Genomic DNA, 17706 nt, shown 5'->3' with positions numbered 1-17706 from the left:
AGCTGCCACCCTACGTGGTGTTCAAACGAAAGACGCTGCCGAAGGGGGAGAAGTTCCCGAAAAATGTCGTCGTCCGCTGCCAGGACAAGGGGTGGATGGACGAATCGTTAGTCCTTGACTGGATAAAGTCCGTGTGGTGTCGACGGCCCGGAGCACTGCTGGGGCTCCCTTCGATGCTTGTGCTCGACGCGTTTCGGTGTCACCTGGCCGACTCCGTAAAGCGACTGCTGCGCGACTCCCGCACCGAGCTCGTCGTCATCCCGGGAGGGATGACATCACAGCTGCAGCCGCTTGATGTGTGCCTTAATAAGCCATTTAAGGACCATGTCAAGCGCCTGTACGTGGAGTGGATGAGGTCCGGAGAACCAGAAGTGACCCCTGCCGGACGGCTGAAACGGGCCTCGCCAGCGATGCTCTGCTCGTGGATAGTCGAGGCTTGGGCCTGCATTCCAGAGGCGCTCGTTTGCCGCGCCTTCAAAAAGTGCTCCATCTCCAACGCGCTTGATGGCACTGAGGATGATGTGCTGTGGGAGAACATTTCCGACAAGGGAGCTTCGGAAGAGAGTGCGTCCGACGACGACGATGAATGAAATGTCAATAAATGCATTTTTTCCATTTTCCTCGGACTATATTCGGGTGAAAACTTTTTTTCTCACGTTTGCTATCCCCGAATTACACCCCGGACTATATGCGGGTCCGAGCTATATGCGGGTTTTTACGGTAAACGGTCGGCGGCTGTAAACTGCTCAAATAATCAAAGATTAATTGCAATAATTTACATAAGATCGCAAGAAACACTACTAAAAAATTCAGCTGATATCCATGCCGTGCAAGAGGGGGCGCCACTGCCTCAGCAAGTGCGCAATCGCCGAGGCGGTAGCAAGCGCTGGGTTTGCTGTGTTGCCCGTGCTACACACTTCTTCAGGCTTCACGGTAGTGGAGCTGCATTAACACTTTCGTGACCGCGAAAAAATTGGTTGTTTTTGGCTAGTCCAGGAAATATTTTTTCCCTGCCACAGGATATAATTGATGCTATAGTGTAGGGTATCAAATGATAGAGGAAGAATTGGTCTTTCCAACAGTATTAATTCCAAACAGCGGATTTATTTTGAATATAATAAAAAAATTATCAAACAAAGAAAAATGCATCAAAAAGAAAGAAAGATTCATAAAAACATCAATGCTAATCTGCAAAGGTTAAACATAAAAAAAAAAATCGAAATATACGTTTTGAACGCAAAGCCCTCGTAGATTAATAGTGGAAATATAAGCTCTGTAAGTACAAAGATTATTTACATAAATACAAGATAATAGGCACTAGTGCCTATCATGCCACCGCCCGATGCAGGTTCTCGACACGGTGAAACAAAGGCTGGCTGCGCATGTTTCTGGAAAAAAAAAAGTTTCTTCTGTTCAACTTGCCTAGCATACTTTGCAGTTCTGGTATTTTTCAATTTTCCTGTGTATTTGTTGAAATGAACAGTAGCCTGTTCCAAATCTGCAAAAATCCATAATTGTACCCTCATTTGACCTCTTTCTCGCTCATATACTGCCGAATACCATACCGACCTTCACATTTCACCATTTTTTCATCCACTGAAATGTTCCGACGGGGTTAAAAGAAAAATCGTTCATGTGTTACAATAGAGGAGACACGTGGTGAAGATTCTCGTGGGAAGCGACGGTCGTCTTCTTCAGATCAGAGACACTCAAGAAGCCTTGAACTTTTTCCGTGGCATCACTGACGGTGGACGAAGGTGTGGAAATATGTGTCGTCGACACCAACACCAATGCAAGCGCAGGACTTGACGATTACCATGTACACATGGAGTGAGACGAACTTGCTCATCTCCTCTTCAGTAACCTCCCTCCATGGATCCGTCCCTCTCACTGTATGTTGGCTTTTCGAAAGTATGCATCCACGCATACTTATCTCTGTGGTTGCATATCTCTCTGACGATTTCTACGGTAAAAAACAAGACGAAGACGACGCCGCGCAGCACACCTGAGCGTTGGGTCAAAGTCTGCTCCGCCCCGTCTTCGCAAAGAGAACTGCGCTCTTTCTGCAGCCGTCGCCAAATGCTCCCGCCCGAATGAAGTTAACACCTTGCAGATAAGAGCTGTTATTTTTAGAATGCACCGGATACGTTTACATCGACGCGCAGCAGCGATAAAACGACCCGAGGAGAAGACGAAACTTACCGGCGGATAGCTGCTGATGTTCCGAGGAGGTTTGACGCACTTTCGCCGTCCGTACTGAAGCCTGGAGACTCGAAGTCGTCTTCTGTGTCTGTGGTGCTACCATCATCCAGAGATTGCCGCTCATATTAATCGGAATCCGTCGAAATTCGCCGTTTCAGTGGAGCACCCGCGAGCGGCGTCGACACGAAGTCTGAAACAACGAGCGCTCACCTACCCGACTGCGAACGAGCTTTAAAGGGGTACTGACACAAAATTTCGCGGCCGAGATAGCCTGCTGGATCGATTCCCGTGTACGTGCGTGTACCATCTGCAAAATATTGACAGCGAATGAAGCTTGGAAGGTATTTTATATGAATTTTGAAGTTCGCGAGCGCGATCCAGCATTATAGGCGGCACCTGGTGCATTGACACGCTCGGAGGTGACCTAAGGTGACCCCCCTACTTCCCCTACGTAACCGTTGCAGCCAGTACAAGTTATGATGACGTCGTAGCCGCCATTTCTGTTTTGACGCGCTTCCCGATGAATCGCTCCTCGCCAGCGGGTCAAACCTGAAGTGATTCGCCACGTCTAAAATTCCTTCCATCCCCGCCGCAAGAAAATCTTCGCCATCAGACGACGATGAGCCCGGCGACGACAGACTGCGCGGAAATGTGTCACTGTTCTGTGTGCTCACGTGACCGAGCGTTTCACTCGCTAGGTGGTGATAGTTGCACCCGGCGGCTTGTCGTTTTTGGAGCTCTGTCAAACTGAAACTGAGGCTGTGTCGGTAATGAGGAGCTTGTAATTAGTTATCTGTCGCGCGTTGCAGCAAACGATGTGCCGTGTTATGACTAACAGGCCCCCAGCAACACATTGCAGCAAAAAAACGCGGGGCGAAAATTTTTGTGTCAGGACTCCTTTAAAAATTTCCCCGCGGTGGAAAAAACAAACTCGCAAGCAAAACTAATAAAAAACATGTTATTTTATGCTTTGTATTGCGTTAGCTGTCCAGAACCGCTCAGAGAGTGCCAAAACTTGATCTTGAAGTCATCGATAACATACTATCGATGGGAATAGGTGCGGTCACGAAAGTGTTAAGCGCAGGATTTAGAACTACGCCAAGACTTACGCAAGAATGACATTAGTGCCACATTAACCACAGAATTCTATTGCACAATGTGGCTTCTAATGTTGAAGCACTAAAGTGTCTCTGTGCTGACATTTATTGTGCATAAAAAAAAATTCCATTGTGGCTACAACCAATGTAAAGCACCACTATGTTCTCTTTTAGATTTGGGATGTCACTCATTCACATTTTAGCAGCTGGTGAGAGTAAATGATGTTAATAAGTGTTAAAGGAAACAGCATATAATATAGTAGTGACAAGTTTTTGAGTGTTGATCCTCATGGGTTTCGGTTATTGAAGCATTATTTTCAGGCAGCATGTGTTCAGCTGCCCTTTTTTCCCCCACACCTCTACATAAGCATGTTGGTGTAAGTAAATTTGCTCTTAGACAATGCATTTATAATGCCCTTTTCCTCTGTTCTATTTTGAGTTTTATGTAGAGCTGTGCGAATAGCACAATTTTGGGTGCGAAGCGAATTCGAATAATAAAGATTGAGTGCGAATCGAATCGAATAATTTCGAATAATTTTAGAATATTTCTCAAACATTTTTCGAATAATTCGAAGTGAAATTACAGAAAAAGTTGCAGAGAATCCCTAAGTAGGTTCTTGTGAGATAGCAACATGAAAGTGTTTCTTTTCGCTAGGTTGATGAAGCGCTGGTGGGGTCATATTTCATAGTCGTCTTTCTTATCAAGAATGAAGTAATATAGAGGCCGAATTGTATTTATGTACATGATTTGGTGCAACCAAAGTGTTGCCGACAACACTTTACACGTGATAGGCAGAGATGCCATTTCCTCAGCCTCTCCTTCTCTTTCAACTTCTGGGGAAGGCCAACTGATGTGGCAGACAAGGGTGTGCTCCCTTCAAGTCCGGAGTTCCAAATCTGCCTCGTAGACGTCGATATATAAGAACATCTGAAATTTTGGATGCTAAAAAGCTTCGGCGTCCGATTTTTCAGACTTCCTGCCCAAATGTCAGGTCCAAAACAGCATTAATTGAGCCCCCAACTCTGCCACATCTTTCATCTCCATATTGGAACCAGCGTTTTCTTGAGTTAATACATTTGCGACCGTAGCGGAGCTTGAAAGGCAGCTTTGCCGCAATACGGGGGTGTCTTGAGGTGAAGCATATTAAAAATCTAGGGACCACTTCCAAACGGATGTTGACTGTCTCTTGGCTAAACGGAGCTTGAAAGGCAGCTTTGCCGCAATACGGGGGTGTGATGAGGTGAAGCATATTAAAAATCTGAAGGGGTCACTTTCAACCAGACGTTGACTGCATTTGTCTTTGGGAAATTCGAATAGTTCGAATAGTAAAATTTCAGTGCGAATCGAATCGAATAGCAAACACTATTCGAAAAATATTCGAAATTTCGAATATTCGCACACCCCTAGTTTTATGCTGTTTTTCAGTTTTAATACACACCTAGCAGTTTTCCTGGCCCCTGATAGATGATTACAATTGCTCTTTTTACCTTTCTGGCCTTCCAGATGTTCCAACCCTGCGATTCTTCTACAACATCGGCTGTGACGTATGTTATTCTTAGATTTTTCTTTTTAGACACCAGAACTTTATTTGCTTTACTTGTATTCATTGGCTGTGGCCTGAGCCAGACTAAATGCCATATGTGAAAGCACACTCTGTGCTACCATCCTTTGCATTTGCAACTGATTATTATTGCAGAGCAGTAATGTTTTGGTCTTCCGCAAAACACTGGCTTATAAATGTACTGCCTGCTGCCACCAGTGGTAGTTGAAGTGATGGAAGACGGAAGCACAAAAAGTACAACGCACCTGAGTTAACCATGAAAAGGGTGGTGTTGATAGGTGGTGTGCACAGCTCTTAGTGCACCAAGGACAGTAAACATATGGGACTGCAATTTTCCGGATGTGCGCTTGCAAAAAACTTTTTTTGGTGACAGTGTACACAAAGAAGATGCTCTGCATGAGTGGACAAGTTTTCGATCCAACTGTAATTTGTGATGGTCGAACTTGTGCACATGTGTACGAGTGCAGCTTTTCCCAGACAATGCCTATCTGTGCCCGGCTTTGAATGCAGTGCACAACTTCATATATATTTTGCTGTTGCCCAGTGCCGGCTGACTTACATTATTCAATTGATGTAATCACTTTGCTGCATACCCACGTGAAGAATCTTCACTCACGAAACAGTAACACCAGCCATATATTTGTTTCCAACGTGGTACACTAACTAAACTACACTTAACTAAACTTGTTGCTTGTTTTAAATTATGTATTATTTTGAAAAGCCTTTTAGTTAGGGCTTGTCAGTCTTCGCTGTTCCAGGTCTGTTGCTGGTGTACTGAGAGCAAGCTTTAAAAAACTCCTGGGGTGATACAAATTTCGGAATTCACTTGCATGCACGTATGGAACTTCATGCTTGCCGGCTGTTTGGTAGAGAGTCTAATTAAAGGGTGCCCATTTACCGCATTTGATACTCCTAATATACTTATGTGAATGTAATTAATATCCTCACCAGTGCAGCCCTGTCTAAGATTCTTTGAAGACACCGGAAGCTTGTGTATTCTGTGAAAGCCCATCAGAATGTTTATGGAAGTCGTCTAAGTGTTATTTCCACTTATTTCTTCCTCTCTGTTATATTTGCAGTATTTTCGGACATATGGCACCACTGTGCAACCATGTGTGTTCCCATCAGTACAGGGATACAACGGAAACTTCAGCCTCACAATTGTGCCATATGTGGCTGACACCAGCATAGTTATGCCTGATGTCAGATGCAGTGTGTCAGAGACGCCAGCAACCACAAACAGTTTCAGTGAAGGTCTGTATGGTATTTCTTTCATAGTTGCCATACTTATTGAAATATGTTATATTTAGGGCTTTTAAATAACTGGCACAAAAATATTTTAAACTGTGTACCAAATTCAGCAATCATGGCTTGGGACCATATAAAATTTACTCAAATGTAACACCTTTAATGGAAATTTAGCATTATTTGCCTCATAATGGGCACTGTTACTAGTAGGTTCATAGGTATATATTCCTGTCTGCTTGGCATACCACTTGATCCCTTCGTATGAATTTGACTTGTCAGTATTTAATGTTTTAAGGGCAAAGCATCTTAGGGTCTCGGTGTGTCGGCGTGCATCGTCCTCTGCTGTCATGACTGTCCATTTTGCTTGAGCACAAGAGAGGGTGCCACTGCCTCAGTGCTCGCCGTGTGGCGAGAGAGAGCGAACAGCGCGCATTGACTATGGAAACGCTCTTTCTGCGATGAACGTTGAACTACCAGCTCGCAAGGAACGAGAATGCGACCTCGCCCAGGAGAGTCAGCAACGGTGCAGGCAACGTCTGCTGGCGAGTTTCTTTATTGAAAAAAATTCGGCAGATCCCACGTACCGAGGGAGTCGATGTTATGCGAAGCATGTGGCGGGTAGGTGACTGTGGCGTAACTTTTTTTACTGAGCGACACATTACAAAATGACGCTAAAGATTTCTATAGATTATATACGCACACATATACAGTAGAACCCCGCTGATACGTTTTTGAAGGGACCGTAGGAAATAAACGTAAGAGACGGGAAACGTAAGAGCCGAAAAACAGGAAAAACGGCAAAATATTTAGTGGTACAGAATTTTATTTCAATTCTTACGAGCAGCACGAAAATTGGCGCGCTCAGCCGCGATCTAGTCGATGGATAGAAACGCGGAGCTTACGACGGCCTCATCCACAGAAATGTAATCAACGTATGTGATTTTTTTAAAACCAACAGCTGTAGGCATGAAAGAACTAAGCACACGCAATCACGACCGGCGCGGCGAGTCCGACCACAAACCGCACGCACGACCATGCAAGCTCCAACCAGCTCGAACTCCTCCCGCTCTCCGACAAATAACGATGATGATGAGTCTACGCCAACGCAATGGCAGAAGTGAATGCCAATCTCGAAGGCCTTGCTTTTGCAAGCAGTTACGTCATACACGCCATGTTTGTGCAATGCAAATCTCAAAGGCTATGCTTTTGTCAATAGTAAATGCCAATCTCGAAGGCCTTGCTTTCGCGAGCAGTTACGTCATAGACGCCATCTTTGCAATTTGAATCTCGAAGGCCATGCTTTTGTTTGCATCAATTGAAAGATTCTGTTGCTTGCGCCTCTCATGCGGCTAATATTACGGTCAAACGAGGCCAGGCTGCGTGAAAATGCACCATGGCGGCTCTCTTTGGTAGTCACTCGGTCGGCTCCGAGCGCACTTCGCGACGTATCATACGGGAACGGTCCGACAGTTACGACGTAACAGCGGGGTTCCCAATACATTGTATCCTATGGGAGCTATGCCGGGACCGGCGGAAAACGACGTAACAGCCGGGAAAACACAGCAGTGAGGAACGTAACAGCGGGGTTCTACTGTATATGTTGAAGAGCCGCATATGTGTTATATAAACAGTTGTTTACGGTTGGGTAACACTGCCAATGGCAACGTGGGTATTACGAAAACCAGAAGCGCTAAGCTGTTATGTAGTGCTTATACGTGTCCCGGGAACGCACGCACGTTTCACGAACCCGTGTGCATGTGTGGAAGAAGTTCTTGACCGTTCTTGAACAAGGGCATCATCACCATGATCAGTCAGCACCAGCAGCTGGTCATGGCTTGTTATAGGATCCGGTCGTGATCGTGGTGACGAGGGGTCCATGTGTAGTGAAGTATGTGGTATAGTAGAGCTGTTGGAATTCGTGGATGCCTCGGTCATTTCGTCGACAAATTATCTGTCGACAGAGCCGGCGACATGTCCGAACCTGAAGCCACCCTTCATGTGGTGAGGTATAGGCCGTCGAGGCTGGCAGGCCTGGATAGTGCTACGTAGACCAACTTCAGTGGATGGTGTTTGTCGTATTCGTAGACTACCTGGGCGTATGTGGCCTACGTAGCCTAGTCTACAAAGCGGCTGTTAATTAATCTGGCATCATCCTCGGTCAACATGAGGCCATCGCCTAGCCTCGTAAGAAATGAAGAGGACACTGCGTCGTTCTGGTGGACGAAGTGCACTTTACGGTGCGGTGATGTGGATATCATATGTATCTTTCGTTAATGTATTCTTCCGGGGTCGAGCAATGCTTCAATATAGGTTCCTGAGTCATAGGAATACAGATGTAATGTTTATTAGACTGCTATAAAAGAGGAGCCAACAATGGAACTACAGACGTTCATCTGATATGACGCCTGCATCGTAGGAGTAGGTACACATCGCAGGAGTATCATGTAGTGCTTGTTGCTGTCTTGTAAAATTAGATAGCCAGCACCACAACCACAGGTGACGTTGCACCGATGGTACGCCTGCGTAGGCTGGTTTCCCAAACCAGTTTATAGACCTGGCGTGGCTCTGTGGTAGAATACCTGATTGCCACGCAGAATGCTTGGGTTCGATTCCTGCTGAACTCCTAATTTTTATTCTTTCCATTCGTTGAGTCAACGCTGCCGATGTTGGTTTTCCTTAACGCTCTAGCATTTAAGTTACCAATGTCTGTTCTCGCCGATCCTGGGTAGATATAAACTGTCAATCACCTGTGGCGCATACCCGTACACCGCAGCCCGTGGCAAACGGCTATGTGCCACACGTGTCTAGTGGAAAGGGTTTGACGACGTACACGACAGGATTTTAACGTTATTCATGTCATGACCCGGCAATCATATTCGTCAAATCCTCTTACCCTCCATTGCAAATTTTGGTCTACACGAAGTTAAGGAGGCGATCATGACAGCACCCAGACGTAGGCGGCTAGATAGATAGATAGATAGATAGATAGATACGTAGATAGAAACGCTCAAAGTGCCAGAGGTTCGCTAAGAAATGCTTCGCATTTAAAACCGACTGCTCGCGCCGCACAACCGTTCACCAGCCACTCCGTATATATAGGCCTCCCAAGCTCGGCCAGGGGGCGCTGCGTCGCACGCGTTTCGCCGCCTTTCTTGCAAAAACCGGTCGCTCCTCTCCCCACGCCTGCCTTTTGACAGCGCTGTCTCAGCACGTTCACACACCCTACACGCGCTGTTTTCTGCTCGCTGTGCATGTGCAACTTCACGTGTCACTTGCTCTGAAGGTTTAGAAAGATCCCAAAGATGGAAAAGACGTTTTCATGGTGGGAATATCACCAGAGGAGGGCGGTTGATCGACCACCTTTTCGGGACCAAGCAGGTCGTCAAGGACGATGCTGTTTGTACGAGCGCTACGTGCGTGCCGATGCTGGACAGGCACATTTCTTTGACATGAATAGGGAGGTGACTGCGCGAGTTCTGTAATTATGTTACCGGTAAAACGCACATTCGTTGCGGCAGTCGTGTCTACTCAGAGCTGTCAGCAAACATCCACCACGCTTTCGCGTGCGTTTTCTATTGACAACTTTTCGATTGCTTGGATGGCAAGTTTGTTGTGCATCTTTAAATTTATTATGAGCTCAGTGTGAAGAGCATAAATTTACATCTGCCCTGTTGAGTCACTGGCTGCATCACAATCCGTAGTGTTCAGTTTCGTGGGATTTTCGCTTTTGCCGAGGTTTGCATCGAATGATAACAACATCGGATCGCAAGTTTAATGCCACCTTGGATTTTTTTAGAGCTCCCTTTGACAGCATAATGATACGCGCAAAAATATATATATATTTCATGCCCACTTCGACCATGCATGTTTCTTGCAGAGGCGTGTTTCATTTCGAATAATATCGACGCCTGATCACGCACCGTGTTCACTTATTCGAATGTCGCTTTGGTTGTTTCGACAGCTTGCTTGGTCAGCATCATACTATACAATACCCACTGGGATCGCGCATGTTTATGATTATGCCGAGATTTGTGCCCGATGATAAGCGCATCTTAATTCGCGAAGCCATCGAAAATTTGATTGCCACCTTGGTTCTTTTTTCAGCTCGTTTCCAAAGCGGCAGCTGTATATTGCCCGCGGCTCACGCGCATGCAAGGATATATATTACGCACCGAACGCACGACATTATTACGAGGCACGCCTGGTGGGGGACTTCAGAATAATTTCGGCCACCTGGGGTTCTTCAATGTGTGCGTAAATCTAAGTACGGCGGTGTTACTGCATTTCACTTCCATCAAAATGCAGTTGCCGTATGCGTGAATCGAACCCATGACCACGATCTTAGCAGCGCAACACTTCAGCCTGCTAAGCAATCACGGCGTGTCGCATGCAAGGCCAATATAAACGCTCAGTGCAAACATGCAGCTTAATTCTGTTTACAGGGAGCCGCGATGGGAAATGCACCGCAATCAGCTGAATTAAACACTTAGTACTCATGGTACGTTATTTAAACTGTGGTGTATTAAGTCCACTTGCTCCGCTGCTGTCACGTTACAAATGGTTGACTTGGAAAGCCAGCGCGCAATCTCAAAACGTACAGCGGCTGTCTATTTGTTGGAGCTTCGGTTCACAAACGCACTTCCCCTTCAAATGAGCACGATCATCGCGTTTCTCCCCGTTAATAGTTCATAATGCTGTGTACGACAAAAATTGCTTCAAGGTGACAAGACTGCGAAAGCATCACGGCAAACTGACATAATTCACTCTTGACGCCTCTGCTCCTCGCACTGCTTGCATTGGAAACGGTACAACTTGACGGGCAGTTTTCGGCTCTTCATCATTTTTAAACTTTTGTGAGAGTTCACAATGCAGCAGGACTGCGTGCCTGCTTTCGAGTATGGTTATGGCGCTCGACTGCTGACCCGAAGGTCGCGGGATCGAATCCCGGCCGCGGCGGCTGCATTTTCGATGGAGGCGAAAATGTTTGAGGCCCGTGTACTTAGCTTTAGGTGCACGTTAAAGAACCCCAGGTGGTCGAAATTTCCGGAGCCCTCCACTACGGCGTCTCTCATAATCATATCGTGGTTTTGGGACGTTAAACCCCAGATATTATTATTATTATGCTTTCGAGTACGACGAAGGAACAGCACCCATAGCGTGAAAAATGCGAGATAGAATCCCCGGGGAGCACGTTCTCCGCGCGAGCAATGGGAAAACCAAGCAAGAGCGACCCGTCCGAGCTACCGGAGCTTTCCCCTCTCTCCGCTGGGGCGGTGGACGGCGCTGCGCAAACTTGAGCGTTGGAGGCCTATAGGCACTGGATCTTGACCTGCAATGTAGTGCCGGTGGGAGATTTCTCTTGTGCGTAGTTGAACAATAAAAATTTGCAGCATGCATGTTAACTAAAAGCGGACTGCGGGTCTCTGTGTCTAATCTCTCTACTGTCTCTCATTGCCCATTAGCAGTGATCTTGCTGTGGCAAACACCGGCACACAGTGCATGCTTCGCCCCTCCACAGGTTTCACGTTAGTGGAGCTGAAACACCCTTCCCTACATGCTTCACCCCTCCCCAATTTTTATAAGTAGTAAGCTAGCGACAAATCTTCAACAAATGCATTTTTACATCTTGGCGGCGCTGGATGTGTTTGCATTAGCGTTAGCATTGAGATGCACATTAGCATCGAGATGCACACTAATGTAAGTGTTTTACGCTATACTAAACCTCTCTAATGTATCCCAAGTGTATTCATGTATTTGTAGGATAGTTGGCATACTGAGAAACCTCTTTCTCTTGCTTTCCTTTCTTGATATGATTGCCAAGGCTTGAAAACTGAAAATTTCTTATGCTAAATTCTACTGTAGTTAGCGTTAGCTTCCTGGTAGAGGCACTATTATGTAATCTACCAGTTGTGTTGTATTTGGGATCAAAGTTTTGTGGTTTCGTTTAATTGTAATAGAGCTGTTATTGTTGACTTTAAACTGTTTAATTTATTGACAATGTCATGAGCCCAGCGTTTCTTCACTGCCTAGCTAATAAATAAAATCCTGGAAATACGTCAAGTGTATGTTGTGACAGACTGCCATTGTCTAATGCTGCACAGAATCTGCATAAGAAGAGCACTAAGACAATATGTCTTGAATGTGTACTTGCAGAAGACAACTCCCTGTCCTCTTCACCTGGCTTTGGCACTGTTGGAAATGCATCACCATCCCACAGCTATGAAATGGCATCACCAGTTGTTGTGCAACCTCAGAATTGACTGCACTGTGATAATGTTTGGTAGGTCGGGAGTGTTCTACATGTGGTACGCATGCACAAGTTTCCGGGTACTCTCACCCTAGTCTTCTGAAAAATTCTGTTTTGCAGCAGCATAACTCGTGTGATTTTTCTTTACCTGTGGTAAGGGGCACTGCCACTCTGAGGTGATTGCAGCCATTTTTGTAGAACATAACTCCTGCGATTTTTCTTTACCTGTGATAAAGGGCACTGCCACTCTGAGGTGATTGCAGCCATTTTTGTGTGCCTTGAATGTTCATCGCCTCACCAATACTTTGCCTTCATTCAGTATCATTGTATGTGTCTGCAATTGCTGCAGCTGTGGTATTTTTCTTTAGGTGCTGATTACCTTTCTCTGAACACATGAATGCAGTTTACATGGAGTGGATTGTTGCTCTACTGCCAAAAGGAAACAGCAAATTAGTGTTAACTAGGATGAATCGCCATGTTTGTGCTTTAGAACTGTTCGCTATAGTTTCTCTTATATTATTAGCTGCCTTGTCTGAAAGACTCAACATGAGCAGTGTTACTGTTAGTAGGAGTTATTACTTGTGATGCTACTGTGATAATTTAAACAATAGGCTGCACATTGGTCATACTGTGACATGGTCTATTCATCAAAACTAGTCAGACCTGTGCAGCACTGCCACACCGCAACATGGTCACATTCTAGCATTGCTCATTTTAAACATTGTTGCAGCCTTACTCTAGTCACTCATGCATAAGTGCAATACACAGGGTGTTCCTGAAAGTTCATCATCATACTAAAGGCCACTCTTTTTGCATAGGCCACTCTAAACTAAAGGCCACATCATACTAAAGGCCACTCTCTTTGCTATTCATTGCAGTTAAAAGTGTTTCAACCACCTATTGCAAGCCTTGTGACATTTGTATTGTTCATTTGTGCTCTCACTACTAACTGTGACCTCTTGTTGTCCTTCATCCTATGTTCATGCATTTTTTGATATCCACTGACTTAAGGTTCGTTTGCTTCCTGTGGGCAAGTTGCTCACTCCTTATGTAGGCGTTCTTGTATTACTATGTCTACCAAGTCAGATTTTTAAACAAGTGTTTCTATTGTTTAAGAACAGTAAAGCCACAACTGCCGTAAAAAAAAAAAAAGATTTTAAGTGCAATGCCACACATAGCCTTGTTTCAGCCATGCATTCATGGTGCCGTGTGTCTGGCTTTGCAGGCCCCTTAAGGTTCGTTTGCTTCCTGTGGGCAAGTTGCTCACTCCTTATGTAGGCGTTCTTGTTATTACTATGTCTACCAAGTCAGATTTTTAAACAAGTGTTTCTATTGTTTAAGAACAGTAAAGCCACAACTGCCGTAAAAAAAAAAAAAGATGTTAAGTGCAATGCCACACATAGCCTTGTTTCAGCCATGCATTCATGGTGCCGTGTGTCTGGCTTTGCTTCTTCCATTTCTTTCTTTCCCTATTAGTCTGCTGCAAGGTGCTAGCTCATGTTTTAGTCGTGAATAATTTTGTTTAAAACATATTTTTGTTACCTTCAGAAAATGAAGTTCTAATATGCTGTTCCTTTTTCCTCATAGAAAGTGTTCTGGGGTCTAGTCAGTTTCTCTTCTTTTTTAACCTAGAAGATACCCAACATAGCTTTGAATAATGTGCAGATCCTGTTTTTCTAAAGTTGAGGAAAAGATGTCTGCTGTTTAGTGCCTGTTTCTTAACATATGCCATTGGTGCATTAGATGGCACCTCTCATTTCTTTCTGCAGTTGCAGCATGTCTACATTTTGTCTTTGTTGTCTCTGAAAAACTGAGCCTTGTGTCTCATAACCACTGTATTCCTTGCTTAAGTTTCCTTTGTTGTCTCTAAAAAAATTGAGGTGGTTGTATCTCACAGCCACTGTTTTCCCTATTTAAACCTGATTCATTGCTTTGTTTAAGAAAATTTTTCATGCCACCAGGGTGGTATCAAGACATTTTTTTACGTGACGAAGAAAAGAGCAGTGTGGCTTCTGTTCCTTTGAACAGTATTTCTTGCCAGCCACAAATTTCCATGAGCACTTTTTGCTTTATTTTTGTTGAACATGCTCTTCAAATAAACGAGACGGACCACACGGCATTGTAGTCAGATCTGTACATACCTGTGCTACTCTACTCGAGTAACTCTAACTTAAAGGGGGCCCCTAAACCACCTCCAATATTTTTTCAAACATGCCGTCACGATCAACGATGCCACACGTGGCAGCGCTACAAGCCGCGGGCGCGCCACAAATACCAAGAAACAATCCCTTCACCTCTCCGGGCCTTTCCGGCCTTCCCAGTGACGTGTGTGACGTTAACATGTTGAATCTGTGATGTTGAATCTTAGTCTGCAAGCAGCTGCCCGCACTCCTTGCTGTTCTTCGTCGTGTTGCAAATCGGCAAATGCGGCCCGTAACGCAATTGCCAAATCGCTAGCGTAACAACACAGTCACGCCTACCGGTTTGATAAGCTGCGCGAACTGAATCCGACAGCGTTTTGCGATGGCTTCCATTATAGGCGTGCGCACAGGGGGGGGGGGGCAGGGGCGGCGGCTGCTCCCCCTAATCACCTAAGATGGGGGGCGCAAAACCTGCCCTGTACATTGACCCTTCGAGTCATTTAAGAGGGGGGGGTGGTGCAAAATCTACTCCATACATTGACTTAATAGGGTGGGGGGGCGCTGCGGTGAACCTTTGCCCCCCCCCCCCCTGATGAAGAACCCTGCGCATGCCTGTATCTTTCGTACATCAGTGTGCGGTGCTTGGCTCCTATCTCGAGCGGAGGTGCTCTGGCATGGCGTGTCACCGTATGGGTCCATCATGTTGCCGATCCTTTGAAGGCGTGCACGCAGCACGGAGTCGCGGCAACCGGAAGTGCACCGTGCACGCTGTTTCGAAGAGTGTGTCAGCGATGACGATATGTCACGTGAGATTGGGAGTGGCACTCGGCGAGGAGGGCCAGCAGCTTTGGAGAGGATACCAGCCGACGAGCGGAGGTAGCAAAGGAAAGAGTGAAACGAGCGATCGCCGCGTTTCGATCATCAAATGCGTGCAACTCCGCTATTACGGCACCGTTTCGAAGGTTTGGTACGTGCCTGCCGGGGGGAATGTTTCGGTCCACGTGACCACATGGTGGTGAGTATGCCATTGACTTGTCATGCGGTCGCCACAGCGGGTTGGGCTTTCTATTTGAGGTCAAGACTAGTCGCTAAAGTGGTCAAGAGCAGGCCTCGCTTAAAGGAGTGGTGACAGAAAATTTGTGAACCTCTGTTTTTTGCTCTTAATCAGTGGCTACTGACTCGTTAATGGCGGCAACGAAACTCATTTGCCCTAGTGCGAGACGAATGTTTAGTTATATGCTCATATGTTACGACCGGAGGCAGTTTCGATTTCGAAAAGCACTCAGTGGCCCGTGACATAGTCGGCCTACTCGTAAACAAATACTATCAGGTGATCGCGAGAGCCAGTAACATCACTGGCCAGCTTCTAACACGTCAGCACTGCTGTTTTGTCTGCTGTGTTGAGCGTTGCAAGTGCTTGTTTCCTCAATCGTCAAACAGCGTTGCTTATCTAGTGCGGCAATGGACGAAAGAGCTGGGAGGAGTGTAAAAATCAGTAAGAAAAGCTTGATTCACTTTGCGAATCTCGCCAGTAGCTGCGATTTTGTTCTTGTCGTCGTCGTCCAACTGAGGCGACATTTTCCGTGAGGCTTGGAGCAGCCGCAGCACTAGACATGCTCAAACATTTTCACTTCGATCATTTGTAAAGTAGCAGGTTGAGAAGTGACGAAAGAAGCAGTGAAATCACAACATTGGCGCTCTGTAACAGTGTTTATGTGTAACATACAAGTGACGCGTTGTACGCTTTACTGACTTGTATTTAGATTGTACAACGTAGCGTTCTCAAGGCATACCAATCCCACGTACGCACGTCGGAACGCCGACGCAGTTATCTGTCCGCTACGTAATGCGATCCCGGCTGGAGAGAGCTTCAGTTTTGTCTGTAGACTTCCTAACATTTGCAGATACCTGGTTAGCGGAGCTGTTGACAGCTGCAGCAGTAGCAGCAAGATGGATGGATGGATGGATAAGACTGTACCCTTTAGATCGGGCGGCGGCTCACGCCACCTAGCCGTAATACAGTTAAATACTAGCACTGTGTAGGTGACGGAATTTTCACTCGTGCCTTGATTGTAGCCACCAGTCAGATAACCTCCTCCTGGTTATTTCTACCCGCTTAAAGTCTATTTTACCTTCACTGTCCCTAAACCCCAATGCTTTGAACAATTCTGCGCCATTTTCTTGAACTGTAGGGTGAAGCCCTTTACAGACCAGTATCAAGTGTTCAGCCGTTTCTTCCTCCTCTCCACACGCACTACATAACGTGTCTATTCCTTCGTATTTGGCTCGGTACGTCCTGGCCTCAAACAGCAGAGAACTACCGTGAGAATTATCGTAGATCTTTTCCTTCGCAATTTCCTGCTTGAAAGTTCGGTAGGTCTCCAGTGCTGATTTCATACTCATCCCTATTTTCCACATGTCCCTTTCAGTTTCATTCACATTCTTCTTAACCGACAGTTCCCTTTGGTTCGGTCTCCTGCGGTTTTCAAAGTATTCACTTGTCATTTTCTGGTCCGCTTCCTCCATTTTGTATCGACATTCCTCATGTACAAGTAGCTGAAAACTTTCCTAGCCCAATGCTCCTCCCCCATTTCTCTCAATCGCTCCTCAAATTTTATCTTGCTGCTAGCCTCCCTGCCCTCAAATGATGATCCATCCCATGTCACCTTGTACCCCCTGATTTGGTGTATTCCCATGTGCTCTCAAAGCCAGCCTTACCTATGCCACGTTGCTTAACTTCTAATCTTGCTTGAACCTCTTATCTCATACACAAGACAGCATTGCCGAACGTCAGACCAGGAACCATGACCCCTTTCCATATTCCTCTCACAACATCATACCTATTGTAATTCCACAGTGCCCTATTTTTCATTACAGCTGCATTCCTGTTACCTTTAGTCGCCACGTATCTTTCGTGCTCCCTTAGATACTAAGCCCCGTTGCTTATCCATACGCCAAGGTATTTGTATTTATCCACTATTTCCAGTGTGACCTCCTGTATCCTATGCTCACTGCCTTGGTTATCATTAAAAATCATGACTGCTGATTTTTCCTTACTGAATCTAAAATCTAACCTATCTCCCTCATTACCACAGATGGCTATCAATCCCTGCAAATCTTCCTTATTGTCGGCCATTAATACTATATCATCTGCATACATCAATGCTGGTAATGACTGTTCAAATCGTTTTCCTCGCTTGACAAAAGAG

At 45.7% G+C, this 17706-nt stretch overlaps 1 long non-coding RNA gene across 1 annotated transcript; it reads left to right on the top strand.

Annotated features, from left to right (window-relative positions):
- The first annotated feature begins 4820 nt into the window (after positions 1 to 4820).
- Positions 4821 to 13097, top strand: LOC125757107 (uncharacterized). Its single transcript, XR_007415053.1, has 4 exons — positions 4821 to 4844; positions 5941 to 6115; positions 12263 to 12532; positions 12610 to 13097. It is a non-coding gene; the product is annotated as an uncharacterized LOC125757107 (long non-coding RNA).
- The last annotated feature ends 4609 nt before the right edge of the window (positions 13098 to 17706 follow it).

The sequence above is a fragment of the Rhipicephalus sanguineus genome, chromosome 2 (genome assembly GCF_013339695.2).
Source record: "Rhipicephalus sanguineus isolate Rsan-2018 chromosome 2, BIME_Rsan_1.4, whole genome shotgun sequence".
Classification (NCBI taxonomy): domain Eukaryota; kingdom Metazoa; phylum Arthropoda; class Arachnida; order Ixodida; family Ixodidae; genus Rhipicephalus; species Rhipicephalus sanguineus.
Note: the sequence above shows the minus strand (reverse complement) of the source record. Positions and strands in the feature narration are given on the sequence as shown.